Here is a 17,294-nt window from a genome sequence, read left to right as displayed (position 1 = left end):
TCAAGATGATTTCCAAAAAGCGGTCAATCGTGATAGTTCCGCACTTGTACTGTTGCACAAGCTCTCGCCTCTTTTCCTCAGTGATGTATCTGGAGTAAAGCAGATGCCACAGCGACACAGTGGCTCCTTGATACTTTCCACCTGCTCTGGTGGTAGTTGTTGATTTCAGTCTCAGTTTTGTGGCCTCGTCAACAAAGAAGTAGAACTCCCCTTTCTTCACAATAACCAACAAGCTAAGTCCAGTGCTAGGATCGGTGATACACCTCTCGATCAGCTGGAGATAGGTGAGGTTCTCTTGCGTGTTGGGATCAAAAAACCCCTTGGTGTCATCATCAGGGTCAGAGAGAATCTGGTTCATTTCCTCGTCAAAGTATCCTCTCTCATAAGCCACCTGCACAGGGACTCTGTGGCTGTACACCGGGTCAATGATGCCTCCTGTGGCAATTTGTGCTTCCAGGAGACGGATTCCATGATCTTTGACGATCAAGTCTTTCTTCAAGGCCTGGAAGAGAGATATTGTTTTTTCCGTGTAAGGGTCGTTGTACCCTGTGACAGCTCGTTCTGCTGAGAGCAGCTTCCTTTTCCATTCGCTGCCAACCACTCTCTGAGCCACAGCCTCTTCTACAGAAAGCTTCTTGTTCTTGACTGGGTCGATGACAAACCCGGTGGCAGCTTGGGCCTCCAGCAGCACAAGGGAAGTTCCGGGAGTCAGCAGACCTCTTGATTTGGCTTCATAGATGCTCAAGGTCTCCTTAGTGGACTGCAAGTACACTCCTGCAATGCAGTTTGTCCCTTCTAGATACCGTCGGACAGAGTCCATTTCACTTATTTCCTTGACTGTGATCGTTCCTGTGTAGAGGTCTTTATAGAGGTCTTCATTGATGATTTTGGATTCGAGCAACTCAGCAGCACTTACGTCCTTTCTAATACCACGGAAGCTGTCGGTCTCTGTGACTGTGGTGGTGATGGTCGTCTTTGTGGTGCTCTTGTCAATGTTTGTTGGTGGTATTTCACATGTGATGGCTGATGAGCAGGTTGTTGTGATGGTCTGCTGCTGGATGATCATCAAGATGATTTCCAAAAAGCGTTCAATCGTGATAGTTCCGCACTTGTACTGTTGCACAAGCTCTCGCCTCTTTTCCTCAGTGATGTATCTGGAGTAGAGCAGATGCCACAGCGACACAGTGGCTCCTTGATACTTTCCACCTGCTCTGGTGGTAGTTGTTGATTTCAGTCTCAGTTTTGTGGCCTCGTCAACAAAGAAGTAGAACTCCCCTTTCTTCACAATAACCAACAAGCTAAGTCCAGTGCTAGGATCGGTGATACACCTCTCGATCAGCTGGAGATAGGTGAGGTTCTCTTGCGTGTTGGGATCAAAAAACCCCTTGGTGTCATCATCAGGGTCAGAGAGAATCTGGTTCATTTCCTCGTCAAAGTATCCTCTCTCGTAAGCCACCTGCACAGGGACTCTGTGGCTGTACACCGGGTCAATGATGCCTCCTGTGGCAATTTGTGCTTCCAGGAGACGGATTCCATGATCTTTGACGATCAAGTCTTTCTTCAAGGCCTGGAAGAGAGATATTGTTTTTTCCGTGTAAGGGTCGTTGTACCCTGTGACAGCTCGTTCTGCTGAGAGCAGCTTCTTTTGCCATTCGCTGCCAACCACTCTCTGAGCGACAGCCTCTTCGACAGAAAGCTTCTTGTTCTTGACGGGGTCGATGACAAACCCGGTGGCAGCTTGGGCCTCCAGCAGCACAAGGGAAGTTCCGGGAGTCAGCAGGCCCCTTGATTTGGCTTCATAGATGCTCAAGGTCTCCTTAGTGGACTGCAAGTACACTCCTGCAATGCAGTTTGTCCCTTCTAGATACCGTCGGACAGAGTCCATTTCACTTATTTCCTTGACTGTGATCGTTCCTGTGTAGAGGTCTTTATAGAGGTCTTCATTGATGATTTTGGATTCGAGCAACTCAGCAGCACTTACGTCCTTTCTAATACCACGGAAGCTGTCGGTCTCTGTGACTGTGGTGGTGATGGTCGTCTTTGTGGTGCTCTTGTCAATGTTTGTTGGTGGTATTTGGTATGTGATGGCTGATGAGCAGGTTGTTGACATGGTCTGCTGCTGGATGATCATCAAGACGACTTCCAAAAAGCGGTCAATCGTGATAGTTCCGGACTTGTACTGTTGCACAAGCTCCCGCCTCTTTTCCTCAGTGATGTATCTAGAGTAAAGCAGATGCCACAGCGACACAGTGGCTCCTTGATACTTTCCACCTGCTCTGGTGGTAGTTGTTGATTTCAGTCTCAGTTTTGTGGCCTCGTCAACAAAGAAGTAGAACTCCCCTTTCTTCACAATAACCAACAAGCTAAGTCCAGTGCTAGGATCGGTGATACACCTCTCGATCAGCTGGAGATAGGTGAGGTTCTCTTGCGTGTTGGGATCAAAAAACCCCTTGGTGTCATCATCAGGGTCAGAGAGAATCTGGTTCATTTCCTCGTCAAAGTATCCTCTCTCATAAGCCACCTGCACAGGGACTCTGTGGCTGTACACCGGGTCAATGATGCCTCCTGTGGCAATTTGTGCTTCCAGGAGACGGATTCCATGATCTTTGACGATCAAGTCTTTCTTCAAGGCCTGGAAGAGAGATATTGTTTTTTCCGTGTAAGGGTCGTTGTACCCTGTGACAGCTCGTTCTGCTGAGAGCAGCTTCTTTTGCCATTCGCTGCCAACCACTCTCTGAGCGACAGCCTCTTCGACAGAAAGCTTCTTGTTCTTGACGGGGTCGATGACAAACCCGGTGGCAGCTTGGGCCTCCAGCAGCACAAGGGAAGTTCCGGGAGTCAGCAGGCCCCTTGATTTGGCTTCATAGATGCTCAAGGTCTCCTTAGTGGACTGCAAGTACACTCCTGCAATGCAGTTTGTCCCTTCTAGATACCGTCGGACAGAGTCCATTTCACTTATTTCCTTGACTGTGATCGTTCCTGTGTAGAGGTCTTTATAGAGGTCTTCATTGATGATTTTGGATTCGAGCAACTCAGCAGCACTTACGTCCTTTCTAATACCACGGAAGCTGTCGGTCTCTGTGACTGTGGTGGTGATGGTCGTCTTTGTGGTGCTCTTGTCAATGTTTGTTGGTGGTATTTCACATGTGATGGCTGATGAGCAGGTTGTTGTCATGGTCTGCTGCTGGATGATCATCAAGATGATTTCCAAAAAGCGGTCAATCGTGATAGTTCCGCACTTGTACTGTTGCACAAGCTCTCGCCTCTTTTCCTCAGTGATGTATCTGGAGTAAAGCAGATGCCACAGCGACACAGTGGCTCCTTGATACTTTCCACCTGCTCTGGTGGTAGTTGTTGATTTCAGTCTCAGTTTTGTGGCCTCGTCAACAAAGAAGTAGAACTCCCCTTTCTTCACAACAACCAACAAGCTAAGTCCAGTGCTAGGATCTGTGATACACCTCTCGATCAGCTGGAGATAGGTGAGGTTCTCTTGTGTGTTGGGATCAAAAAACCCCTTGGTGTCATCATCTGGGTCAGAGAGAATCTGGTTCATTTCCTCGTCAAAGTATCCTCTCTCGTAAGCCACCTGCACAGGGACTCTGTGGCTGTACACCGGGTCAATGATGCCTCCTGTGGCAATTTGTGCTTCCAGGAGACGGATTCCATGATCTTTGACGATCAAGTCTTTCTTCAAGGCCTGGAAGAGAGATATTGTTTTTTCCGTGTAAGGGTCGTTGTACCCTGTGACAGCTCGTTCTGCTGAGAGCAGCTTCTTTCGCCATTCGCCGCCAACCACTCTCTGAGCCACAGCCTCTTCTACAGAAAGCTTCTTGTTCTTGACGGGGTCGATGACAAACCCGGTGGCAGCTTGGGCCTCCAGCAGCACAAGGGAAGTTCCGGGAGTCAGCAGGCCCCTTGATTTGGCTTCATAGATGCTCAAGGTCTCCTTGGTGGACTGCAAGTACACTCCTGCAATAGAGTTTGTCCCTTCTAGATACCGTCGGACAGAGTCCATTTCACTTATTTCCTTGACTGTGATCGTTCCTGTGTAGAGGTCTTTATAGAGGTCTTCATTGATGATTTTGGATTCGAGCAACTCAGCAGCACTTACGTCCTTTCTAATACCACGGAAGCTGTCGGTCTCTGTGACTGTGGTGGTGATGGTCGTCTTTGTGGTGCTCTTGTCAATGTTTGTTGGTGGTATTTCACATGTGATGGCTGATGAGCAGGTTGTTGTCATGGTCTGCTGCTGGATGATCATCAAGATGATTTCCAAAAAGCGGTCAATCGTGATAGTTCCGCACTTGTACTGTTGCACAAGCTCTCGCCTCTTTTCCTCAGTGATGTATCTGGAGTAAAGCAGATGCCACAGCGACACAGTGGCTCCTTGATACTTTCCACCTGCTCTGGTGGTAGTTGTTGATTTCAGTCTCAGTTTTGTGGCCTCGTCAACAAAGAAGTAGAACTCCCCTTTCTTCACAACAACCAACAAGCTAAGTCCAGTGCTAGGATCGGTGATACACCTCTCGATCAGCTGGAGATAGGTGAGGTTCTCTTGCGTGTTGGGATCAAAAAACCCCTTGGTGTCATCATCAGGGTCAGAGAGAATCTGGTTCATTTCCTCGTCAAAGTATCCTCTCTCGTAAGCCACCTGCACAGGGACTCTGTGGCTGTACACCGGGTCAATGATGCCTCCTGTGGCAATTTGTGCTTCCAGGAGACGGATTCCATGATCTTTGACGATCAAGTCTTTCTTCAAGGCCTGGAAGAGAGATATTGTTTTTTCTGTGTAAGGGTCGTTGTACCCTGTGACAGCTCGTTCTGCTGAGAGCAGCTTCTTTTGCCATTCGCTGCCAACCACTCTCTGAGCCACAGCCTCTTCGACAGAAAGCTTCTTGTTCTTGACGGGGTCAATGACAAACCCGGTGGCAGCTTGGGCCTCCAGCAGCACAAGGGAAGTTCCGGGAGTCAGCAGGCCCCTTGATTTGGCTTCATAGATGCTCAAGGTCTCCTTGGTGGACTGCAAGTACACTCCTGCAATAGAGTTTGTCCCTTCTAGATACCGTCGGACAGAGTCCATTTCACTTATTTCCTTGACTGTGATCGTTCCTGTGTAGAGGTCTTTATAGAGGTCTTCATTGATGATTTTGGATTCGAGCAACTCAGCAGCACTTACGTCCTTTCTAATACCACGGAAGCTGTCGGTCTCTGTGACTGTGGTGGTGATGGTCGTCTTTGTGGTGCTCTTGTCAATGTTTGTTGGTGGTATTTGGTATGTGATGGCTGATGAGGAGGTTGTTGACATGGTCTGCTGCTGGATGATCATCAAGACGACTTCCAAAAAGCGGTCAATCGTGATAGTTCCGGACTTGTACTGTTGCACAAGCTCCCGCCTCTTTTCCTCAGTGATGTATCTAGAGTAAAGCAGATGCCACAGCGACACAGTGGCTCCTTGATACTTTCCACCTGCTCTGGTGGTAGTTGTTGATTTCAGTCTCAGTTTTGTGGCCTCGTCAACAAAGAAGTAGAACTCCCCTTTCTTCACAATAACCAACAAGCTAAGTCCAGTGCTAGGATCGGTGATACACCTCTCGATCAGCTGGAGATAGGTGAGGTTCTCTTGTGTGTTGGGATCAAAAAACCCCTTGGTGTCATCATCTGGGTCAGAGAGAATCTGGTTCATTTCCTCGTCAAAGTATCCTCTCTCGTAAGCCACCTGCACAGGGACTCTGTGGCTGTACACCGGGTCAATGATGCCTCCTGTGGCAATTTGTGCTTCCAGGAGACGGATTCCATGATCTTTGACGATCAAGTCTTTCTTCAAGGCCTGGAAGAGAGATATTGTTTTTTCCGTGTAAGGGTCGTTGTACCCTGTGACAGCTCGTTCTGCTGAGAGCAGCTTCTTTTGCCATTCGCTGCCAACCACTCTCTGAGCCACAGCCTCTTCTACAGAAAGCTTCTTGTTCTTGACGGGGTCGATGACAAACCCGGTGGCAGCTTGGGCCTCCAGCAGCACAAGGGAAGTTCCGGGAGTCAGCAGGCCCCTTGATTTGGCTTCATAGATGCTCAAGGTCTCCTTAGTGGACTGCAAGTACACTCCTGCAATGCAGTTTGTCCCTTCTAGATACCGTCGGACAGAGTCCATTTCACTTATTTCCTTGACTGTGATCGTTCCTGTGTAGAGGTCTTTATAGAGGTCTTCATTGATGATTTTGGATTCGAGCAACTCAGCAGCACTTACGTCCTTTCTAATACCACGGAAGCTGTCGGTCTCTGTGACTGTGGTGGTGATGGTCGTCTTTGTGGTGCTCTTGTCAATGTTTGTTGGTGGTATTTCACATGTGATGGCTGATGAGCAGGTTGTTGTCATGGTCTGCTGCTGGATGATCATCAAGATGATTTCCAAAAAGCGGTCAATCGTGATAGTTCCGCACTTGTACTGTTGCACAAGCTCTCGCCTCTTTTCCTCAGTGATGTATCTGGAGTAAAGCAGATGCCACAGCGACACAGTGGCTCCTTGATACTTTCCACCTGCTCTGGTGGTAGTTGTTGATTTCAGTCTCAGTTTTGTGGCCTCGTCAACAAAGAAGTAGAACTCCCCTTTCTTCACAACAACCAACAAGCTAAGTCCAGTGCTAGGATCTGTGATACACCTCTCGATCAGCTGGAGATAGGTGAGGTTCTCTTGTGTGTTGGGATCAAAAAACCCCTTGGTGTCATCATCTGGGTCAGAGAGAATCTGGTTCATTTCCTCGTCAAAGTATCCTCTCTCGTAAGCCACCTGCACAGGGACTCTGTGGCTGTACACCGGGTCAATGATGCCTCCTGTGGCAATTTGTGCTTCCAGGAGACGGATTCCATGATCTTTGACGATCAAGTCTTTCTTCAAGGCCTGGAAGAGAGATATTGTTTTTTCCGTGTAAGGGTCGTTGTACCCTGTGACAGCTCGTTCTGCTGAGAGCAGCTTCTTTTGCCATTCGCTGCCAACCACTCTCTGAGCCACAGCCTCTTCTACAGAAAGCTTCTTGTTCTTGACGGGGTCGATGACAAACCCGGTGGCAGCTTGGGCCTCCAGCAGCACAAGGGAAGTTCCGGGAGTCAGCAGGCCCCTTGATTTGGCTTCATAGATGCTCAAGGTCTCCTTAGTGGACTGCAAGTACACTCCTGCAATGCAGTTTGTCCCTTCTAGATACCGTCGGACAGAGTCCATTTCACTTATTTCCTTGACTGTGATCGTTCCTGTGTAGAGGTCTTTATAGAGGTCTTCATTGATGATTTTGGATTCGAGCAACTCAGCAGCACTTACGTCCTTTCTAATACCACGGAAGCTGTCGGTCTCTGTGACTGTGGTGGTGATGGTCGTCTTTGTGGTGCTCTTGTCAATGTTTGTTGGTGGTATTTCACATGTGATGGCTGATGAGCAGGTTGTTGTCATGGTCTGCTGCTGGATGATCATCAAGATGATTTCCAAAAAGCGGTCAATCGTGATAGTTCCGGACTTGTACTGTTGCACAAGCTCCCGCCTCTTTTCCTCAGTGATGTATCTGGAGTAGAGCAGATGCCACAGCGACACAGTGGCTCCTTGATACTTTCCACCTGCTCTGGTGGTAGTTGTTGATTTCAGTCTCAGTTTTGTGGCCTCGTCAACAAAGAAGTAGAACTCCCCTTTCTTCACAATAACCAACAAGCTAAGTCCAGTGCTAGGATCGGTGATACACCTCTCGATCAGCTGGAGATAGGTGAGGTTCTCTTGTGTGTTGGGATCAAAAAAACCCTTGGTGTCATCATCTGGGTCAGAGAGAATCTGGTTCATTTCCTCGTCAAAGTATCCTCTCTCGTAAGCCACCTGCACAGGGACTCTGTGGCTGTACACCGGGTCAATGATGCCTCCTGTGGCAATTTGAGCTTCCAGGAGACGGATTCCATGATCTTTGACGATCAAGTCTTTCTTCAAGGCCTGGAAGAGAGATATTGTTTTTTCTGTGTAAGGGTCATTGTATCCTGTGACAGCTCGTTCTGCTGAGAGCAGCTTCCTTTGCCATTCGCTGCCAACCACTCTCTGAGCCACAGCCTCTTCTACAGAAAGCTTCTTGTTCTTCACGGGGTCGATGACAAACCCGGTGGCAGCTTGGGCCTCCAGCAGCACAAGGGAAGTTCCGGGAGTCAGCAGGCCCCTTGATTTGGCTTCATAGATGCTCAAGGTCTCCTTGGTGGACTGCAAGTACACTCCTGCAATGCAGTTTGTCCCTTCTAGATACCGTCGGACAGAGTGCATTTCACTTATTTCCTTGACTGTGATTGTTCCTGTGTAGAGGTCTTTATAGAGGTCTTCACTGATGATTTTGGATTCGAGCAACTCAGCAGCACTGACGTCCTTTCTAATACCATGGAAACTGTCGGTCTCTGTGATTGTAGTGGTGATGGCAACAGGCTCCATCTTGGCCTACGGGGAGATATTTGCATCAAAACTGTCTAACGGAGCCATTCTCAACTAATAGCCAAAAGTATTGCAAGTATTGTGTAGCGGTCGTTAAAAATGACAGTTTACAACAGCCCAACATACAACACAACTGTAAGACATTTTACGCATTGCTGTCTTGGAATTTCCAGTCCATTCTACACATATATGGGGAATCTGATTAATATTTTTTAAATGAGCGAGATACAAGTTTTATTTGCTCTGTGACCATTCAAAACATGCATCTCAAATCATACTTTCCCATTCAAATCAATGAAAATGAAATTAATCCATTCTAGCACAGGTGTCAAATTTAAGGCCCAGGCCAAATTCGTCTTGCCACCTCATTTTACAGTACAGTGATACCTTGGCTTACAAACTTAATTGGTTCCAAGACAGAGTGTGTAAGACGAAAAGTGTGTATCCCAAAATTAATTTCCCATAGGATACCATTAAAATGAGAATAATCCGTTCCCAGGTCCCCATAAAACATAATTTTCTACTTTCTACGACTTAAAACTACGCAAAATATACCTTATTTTATGTATAATAAAGGTGCTATTGCATTATAATTAAAGAAATAAACTGTACTATATACTAAAGTCGTTTTATTTACCTTTGTGATGGTCGTTGCTGGCTTGATGGAATGGAGTGGCCGGTTTCATCAGCATTAAGCACTTGATGAGGAACGTAAACTTCTTATTTCACCATCTTGAGGAATGAACCCTTGTAGGTGCCTTCTCTGTGATAATTTTATCTAGTTCCTCATCAATTGTGTTCTATTTAGCTGGGTTGATAGCTTTTTGCATCAAGTCTACAGATAACTTGTGCGGGTTGTTTGTGGAGCCTGATTGATGGGATATTTTAACCTTGCAGTCTACACTCTGCCTTTGAACTATCAAAGTTGAAACTCTCACTGTCGTCTGCCTGTCTCTTTAATGTTTAAACCCCCCCCGCCCCCCTCACTGTTGCGTTCTTGACCAATCACGTGGCTTTAACCGAATACTGGGGGCGGGGAATAGAGGACAAAAACAGTCGGCTGCCATTTTGTTGTTAGAAGAACGGGCTCGTTCACGAACGACACATCACTCATTGAGGCAGCTCCGTGTAAGAAAAAAGTTTGTATGCCAAGGTAAAGTTCGTATGCCAAGTTAAAATTTTTGGTAAAGTTCGTAAGCCAAGGGGTTCGTAAACCAAGGTATCACTGTATACAATTTCTTCTGTGTGTTGCCAAATATACACCTCAGACAAAATATGAAAATTAAGACATACCTCAATTAGATAGTTGGGTTTTGTTTGAAATATGTTGGCAGCCTTGACGCTAGATCGACCTTCAAAAATCCCAAAATTCCAAGTTTTATGGCTCAATCACTCCCCTGCGGAGAGAAGGCATTCATTTCATCATTTCATTCCATCAGTAGCAGTTAATCATTTTTTTTACAAGAAACCATTACAGCAACACCTTCCGTGATTACATCGCGACTCAAAAACAGCACTTTCTGCATTCGCCGTGTACGCTAATTTTGTATGTTAAGTTGCCCGTCAAGTACTGAGTCCTAATTTGCCAATTAGTAGCAAATTTAAAAATGGCTTCCGTCACTCTTCGTCACCAAACTGGCCGTGCGGCTGTACACAAAATATAAGCGCTTCTTGTTTGCGCAACATTAGTTTGCATGTGCCCCCATACCTTGTTGGATCAATGAAATATTAGGTAGAAAAATAATTTACAAGGGTTCATGTCAGGATGTCAAAAATCTGGTTTTTCTTTGTGGTCATTTATGTAAGGAACAATTATTTTACTCATTTAATCATTGCACAATAGCAACTGTCGTCGCCTGCATCTCTGTTTCCCGCAGGAAAACTGGAAATATTACAAAAGGCATTTGGTTGTCGTTGCGCGTCGACGTGGATCTGAGCACATTTCCAGAGCTGAAAACAGAAAATGACGCATCTCAAATTTATGAAGCTGGACAGTCAACTTATCAGGGGAAATATAATGAGATGGGGGATAAACAAAACAATTACATCCCTTCAAATGTTGAAATCTGATTAAAAATTCAGAAATTTTGTGCTTGACACTCACTTGGGCTGAATTGAGAAAGGCAGGTGACAGATCATGCGGATGAATAAATCAGACATGTAAAATAAAGGATCTAAATATATAAATTAAACATTTCTGCCTCCCTCTTAGCGTCTGATGTTACCTCTGAGTAAACATCTTTTATGTCAATTAAATAATGTATTTAAAAAGATGTAAAAAAATAACTCTTTCACTGCCATTCAGGAATTTAATCGGGAATTGAAAATATGACGTCGAGCGCCATTCCCGAATTTGTTCGCGTTTTGTTTTTTCATGCTTGGGTGCCGAAAAAGCGCTGGTCATGGCCTCTGGCAATGTTTTTTCTTTTCTACAAGGGGCAGCATTTTCCTTTTTTCCATGTTAGCGTTTTTTTTCCCAGCTTCAGCTTATGTTAATGCGCTATATAAATCAAGCCCCTTGGCTTATGAACTTTTCGGTTTACGAACGTTAATTTTATGAACAATTTACCTTGGCATACGAACTTTTTTCATAGACGGAGCTGCCTCAATGAGTGATGTGTCATTCGCGAACGAGCACGTTCTTCTAACAACAAAGTGTCAGCCGACTGTTTTTGTATTCTATTCCCCGGCCCCAGTCTTCGGTTAAAACCACGTGATTGGTCAAGAATGGAGCAGTGAGGGGAGGTGGTTTAACCATTAAAAAGACAGGCAGACGACAGTTAATAGTTTCAACTTTGATAGTTCAAAGGCAGAGTGTAGACTGCAAGGTTAAAATATCCAATCAATCAGGCTCCACAAACAACCCGCGCAAGCCATCTACACTTGATGCAAAAAGCTATCAACCCAGCTAAACAGAACACAATTGATGAGGAACTAGATACAATTATCGCGGAGAAAGCACCTACAAGGGATCATTCCTCAAGCTGGTGAAAGAAGGTTACGTTCCTCATCAAGTGTTTGATGCTGATGAAACCGGCCACTCCATTCCATCAAGCCATCAACAACCATCACAAAGGTAAATAGCATGACTTTATTATACAGTACAGTTTATTTCTTTCATTATAATACCATAGCATATTTATTATACATAAAATAAGGTATATTTTTTGTAGTTTTAAGACTTAGAAAATTAGAAAAGTAGAAAATTATGTTTTATGGGGACCTGGGAACGGATTATTCTCATTTCAATGGTCCTAAAACTGAATATTCGGTCGGTCAGAGGATTCAAGTGACAATGACAAAAACCCTGGCACTGGAGTGGACACATTTTTGCACATCGTCTGGCAGCGAACAAGTTAAAATTCAGTGAAAAAAAGAAGAAAACAAAAGCAAGCTGCTAAAAAAAACACAACTAACAAAGCTGCGTTTACTGTAATTTGTGCATATTTCCTTCCGTATGATAATTGACATTTGCCTTCCGGTCTTTGTGAATTACGAGTGTCGTGAAGCTGAGCTGGGGAAAAGAAAGGATGCTTGTCGCGTCAATCAAAAGTCAATAGCCTCCAAGCTAAAAATAAATGGAAAAAAAAACATCAGGATATTCTCTTCAATCTGTTCACTAGATTGTCTCTCAGGAAACAAATAAATTAATTATATAATAATAAAAAAAATCAGTGAGAGTATGAGGTCGTAGTTTCTATCGCGCCGCTTACCTTGCATCAACAAGTCCGTCTGTCAACTTGTGATCTGTTAAGGAAGTACGAGTGACATTTGTACAAGCAATGCCAAAGGCGACCGCGTAAGGAATGTTTGTGTTTTTTTTATATGATTATTACCATCAGGGAGGGTGTTGGCTCACCAAACAGGAGATTGACATTTCACGATCAGTGCCAGGAAAGAAACAAAACCCTTTTTTTTTTTCTTCCCAAAGTGCTGAGTCAAGTCAATGACACTTTCCTTTGGTTCTATCTATTGAGGCTTGACATTCATGACCGGACGTGAGAAGTCAAAGGGAAGAAAAACATACTTACTTGTTGCCACAGTCTGCAAAGTCCAACGTCTACAACCGATGTCATCCGGTGTCAGAAACAAATCCCCAAGGTGCTCACATAATCTCCTGGGAAGTCCAGTAGGGCAGCCCCGTTGGGACAAGCCCCTTCCCCGCCACATCCACGCCTCTGTGAAACTTTTTGCTACCCTGGAGGACCTCGGGGCTGTCTAGACCCAGCGATCAACCTTGCAGCATGCCAAAAATTCTTTTCCACTTCCTTTGAGCGACCATTGTGTTCCGAAACAATAAAAGTCTTACGGGGTGGAGGAAATGTGTCATTGTGCAACGGGTGCTTCTTTGTAATGACAAGAACACACCATGTCACCTGTCAATGTTGGATTTGAAGATAACAGGTAGATGATTTACCTTGAGGCGGATCTTCTACTCTGGGTGATTCCCAACCGCTGAGCGTGTCGGATGGGACTGAAGTGTTTTGCAGCGTGCAGGGTTCTGCAACTACAGTAAAGTCTCATTATATCGATTTGGTTATATTGATAGTACAGCTTCTTACGATACTATTTTCAATACCATTTTCATTTTATTATCATTTTGCTGATGGTTTTATTATTGTGTGCTTTGCTTTTATTGTGAAGTGTCCTTGGGTGTTCTGAAAGGCGCTTGAAATGAAATGTATTTATTATTATACACTTGAACATGTAGACACATGATGCAGTTTTACGTATCGACAATTAAAAAATATTACTCAGTCATTACTCAGCTAATGATGCAAGATCTGAAACCTAACAGCTTTAAAGGGCATCCAGTTATGAATATGATTCAAATAGTTCTGAAGAGGAAAGCATACATGTTTGCCATCGATCCTTCCGTGTCATTTTGAGGCATCTGGACTGCAGTGTAACGTCCCACAAAAGAGGCAGAAAATGGCGACCAGCTCCTGTGAGGAATGAATCAGCCCGTTTCCACAGGCTGATACATTCCTTGCATAGAGCTTGGACTCCCTCTGCTGGCAGCTTTTGGATGTAACACAAGGGTTTCAAAAATACATTGACGTGATGGAAAGACGCTACAATGCGTCTTTTTTACAGTCAGGAGGCGGTCCTTTTCTGACGTCACGTGAGGACTTGTCACCAACTCAAAAACAAGACTTCCTGAACTTTCAGCGCGAGTCTTAAAAGGTAAAATATAGCTATATGCGGTGGAATCTTATTAAAATACGCCCAGTAGAAGTCATTTGAAGCCATTTACAAATTATGGACACAACTTGTCCGGAGACGTCGGTTGTCCTTTAAATGATAGGCAAGTTCGGACTTTCACTGGCTCTGTTAATTCAATGAACTTGGTTTCTATGACATCACGCGCAGGCAGGAACTTGAGCGTAGGTGTTGCATTCCTATCTGATAAGTGGCAATTGTTTGGTGTGTGTCTGTGTGGGTGTGTGTCTGTGTCTGTGTGTGTGTGTGTCTGTGTGCGTCTGTGTGTCTGTGTGCGTGCGTCTGTGTGTCTGTGTCTGTGTGCGCTTGGCACCGACATCGATCGGATCTTCAGTTAAACAATGCCATGGATTTTTTAAATTATGTTACAGGTGCCGAAATACGAGTTTCAAGTTCAAAACTATGTAAATGGAGAAAGTGCAACAGGCTGTTGTATCACTCCAGAACTGCAGATGGCAAAGCAAATGAATTTAAAAGGGGAGCAAAAAAAATTGTTAACTGTCAAAAAAAAAAAAAAACAATCATGAAACTTAGTTGTTTCTGTAATTAACTCATTCATTGCCAGACGATGTGTAAAAATATGTCCACTCCGGTGCCAGGGTTTCACTGAAATTGCAGGACAAAAACAGTTTTCGGTCCGTTACAAATGATGATGTATTAGCTATCCATTAGCTAGCAAGCTGTTATCTGTATAGTTGGCTGGCTGTTACTGGCTAGTTGTTATCTATTAGCTATTTATTAACTATCCATTATCTAGCTGGCTAGCTATTAGCTGTCTAGCTGGCTGGCTGTAAGCTGTCCAGCTGACGTCTATCTGGCTATCTATTATTTTAAGCCATTGTTTAACTTAAACCCTCAAAAGTCCTGCATCTCAATTGTAAAATGTATTTTGACAAAACATTTTTTTTCATTCAAAACCCTTCTTGGAAGTATGTACTCTTTTTTTTTTAAAAGCAAATACAAATGAGATATCACTCATCTTAGCCACCAAAGTTATGTGAACAAATGTAAAGATGCGCGAACTCTGCTAAAGGCTAGCTAATATCAGAAACTTGAATTTGAAATACACTTTTTTTAGTAATGGTAATGACTTTGCGATCATTTTCTCACTATGATGTAAAGAGAGTTTTGAAGAGCGCTTGTAAATGAAATGTATTATTATTATTATTATTATTATTATTATTATTATTATTACTAGCTATCGCTTAGGTAGCTAGCTTTCTATCCATTTGAGTTACTTCCGGGTTGAGTGAATGCTGGCGCGTGTGGCTGCCGCTGCTCACCCAGAGAAAAAAAACTTATCCTGTGATTGTAAAGTGACCTTGAGAGTTTTGAAAGGCGCTTAGAAATGAGATGGATTATATTATTATTATTTATAAATAGCTTTAACATGGACAAAAGGCCAATGCTGCCTCCTCATGGAAGGGAAAACCATTTCCAAAGGTCTGACCAGTGTTTTATCGGCGCCCCCGTAAGAAAAACCAAAATCCGAACAAATTCAGGTATGCGAAGGTTGATTGTAGGTACGCTACAGTGACCTACTGTATATTCAACCGCGATTGTTTCTGTCCAGTGAACCGAGCGCACTCTGTACTTGCAGTTGTATATCATTTCATTTTTTGTTAAGTACGCAATTGTTTTTCATGGGATTTTCCAAGCTATGCAGTTTATTATGATGTATTACACGTTTCCCACCATGCTGGTTCTTGAAATTTCCAAATACAACGAGAAAAAAAATTGATTGAAGTTTACGCTCTTTTTGCTAACACTACAGTTTATAAAGGTGAGTAAGTTGTATTTTTATAACTCATAGAAGTGGTAGAATATATATTCTCCATAACTGCCAAGGTTCAAGCAAAAAGAAGCATTAGCATAGAGCTCGCAATTTTCTTTCCTAGTATTCAGTGACAGCCATTTTTGATTTCTGACAAAAATTTGCCTGCATTCAATCGTTGATATTTGCCAATTTATATTTTGAATATTTTCTTGTGTTTTCTGTCCTTGTTTAGAATTTCAAAAGCTTTCCAAATGGTACCTTACTCTTTAAGATCTGCCAAAAATTAAAAAGGTTATGATAGTTTAAACTGTATTAAAGAACTCTGTCACAGATTTTCATTTTTTAACAGGCAGAAAATCCCCTCATATTTCGAAAATTAAAAATGCCATTAAGTCTTTATTATTTGTCATAGAACAATAATCTATAAATCATTTGAAAGCTATTTAAATGCGCTTTACTGTTATTAGAAAAGGTGTGCTTATTGAAACATTTTGTCACATCCCCCATGATTGTTGTCAATACTGCCATTTTGTGGATGGAAGAGGTCGTATCGACATTTTAGACGAAAGACCTCATTTGTCCTGTTGTTTGTCATAGCTTCTTTTGCCACTCAAGTGCGCCAAAGATCCAACAAATAGAATATAAATATGAGCCTACCTTGTGATTAGCGGTGATTAATAAGCCTTTTAGACGGTTCGTGATTAAACACGATGGAATGGCAGACACGTCGGCACTTCCGCCCACTCACGAAGATGTCGTTCGTAAATTTCCGATCTAATTAACGACAGCTAGGTGATAATCTCAGGTGTGCAACTTTTTTTTTGCCGGTCCAGAATGCAGTTCTACCGATGTGCCGTCAATCAATCCGGTAATTGACAGCCGGCTCATCGGATTTATCTCACGGTGTAGTCATGTTGCAATAAAAGGAGAAGGAGTGGCATTCACTGGGAGGTTTTTTTTTTTTTTAAGGTCACCGGTTTAAACGGGAACAGGTTTAAAAAAAAAGCACACAAGCTCACCTGAAATCACACCCAGCACATTTACAAGGCAAAAAGAAAACAAATCAAAACATTAAAAGATTACTGAAAATCCACAATGGTAAAATTGAAAGGACAACCGGCGCCAACAAGTTGTATCCATAATTTGTAAAATAACTTGAAATGACTTCTACTGAGCGTATTTTACAAAGGTTCCACCGCATATAGCTAGATTTTACGTTTTAAGACTGGCGCTGAATATTCAGGAAGTCTTGTTTTCGAGTTGATGACGATGACGTCACGTCTGGAACGCCCCAGACCGAGAAAGCGACACACACAATGCATCTTGGGTACTTTGTTTGGTATGAAAACATCATGTTGATGGCAAAAGTAGAAGGAAAACACATAAATAACGCGATGGTGAATCATTGTGTGTTGCACAAAGACTATTATTTGATACTAGTTGACACAAATTCCCAGCAGACAAATCAACCCATTTCCAACGGAGCTTGGGCGCCATCTGGTGCATTTTCTGGGACGCTACATTGGAGTCCAGGCGGCTCGAATTGATCTGGAAGGACTTCTTTAATCGATTAAAAACATGTATGCTTTCCTCTTCAGAACTATTTGAATCATATTCATAACTGGATGAGTAACAAGAAAGCATCTTGAAGCCATTTGTTTTGATTCTCGAGCAAGGCAAGACGTCCTGGCGTGACGTTACGAACAAGGGGGCGGGACCTTCTAAAACTCGCCATCTCCGAGGTCATTTGGAAGTAGTTTTGGGACACTTTCACTCATTTTTATTGGTGTTTTGCATTTGACTAAAAATATCAGCCTGTGTGTTTTAGGTATTTTAGATGCTATAGAACGTTTTTCT

The 17,294-nt window shown here is 43.6% G+C and overlaps 1 long non-coding RNA gene and 1 pseudogene across 2 annotated transcripts in view; one reads left to right on the top strand and one right to left on the bottom strand.

The window, feature by feature from the left end:
- LOC148883140 (epiplakin pseudogene) lies at positions 1–16,340 on the bottom strand (annotated as a pseudogene). The gene is made up of 4 exons (XR_016113461.1): positions 16,095–16,340; positions 9,731–9,834; positions 142–8,443; positions 1–89 (listed from the first exon to the last, which is right to left on the bottom strand). The product of XR_016113461.1 is annotated as an epiplakin pseudogene (transcript).
- The window catches only part of LOC148883139 (uncharacterized), a 253,706-nt gene that overhangs the window by 174,979 nt on the left and 61,433 nt on the right, over positions 1–17,294 (top strand). The gene's annotated exons all lie outside the window — the stretch shown is intronic.

Source organism: Hippocampus bargibanti, linkage group LG20, assembly GCF_051943395.1.
Source record: "Hippocampus bargibanti isolate YZ-2025 linkage group LG20, ASM5194339v1, whole genome shotgun sequence".
NCBI lineage: Eukaryota > Metazoa > Chordata > Actinopteri > Syngnathiformes > Syngnathidae > Hippocampus > Hippocampus bargibanti.
The sequence above is the reverse complement of the archived record's forward strand: the minus strand, read 5'-3'. Positions and strand labels throughout refer to the sequence as shown.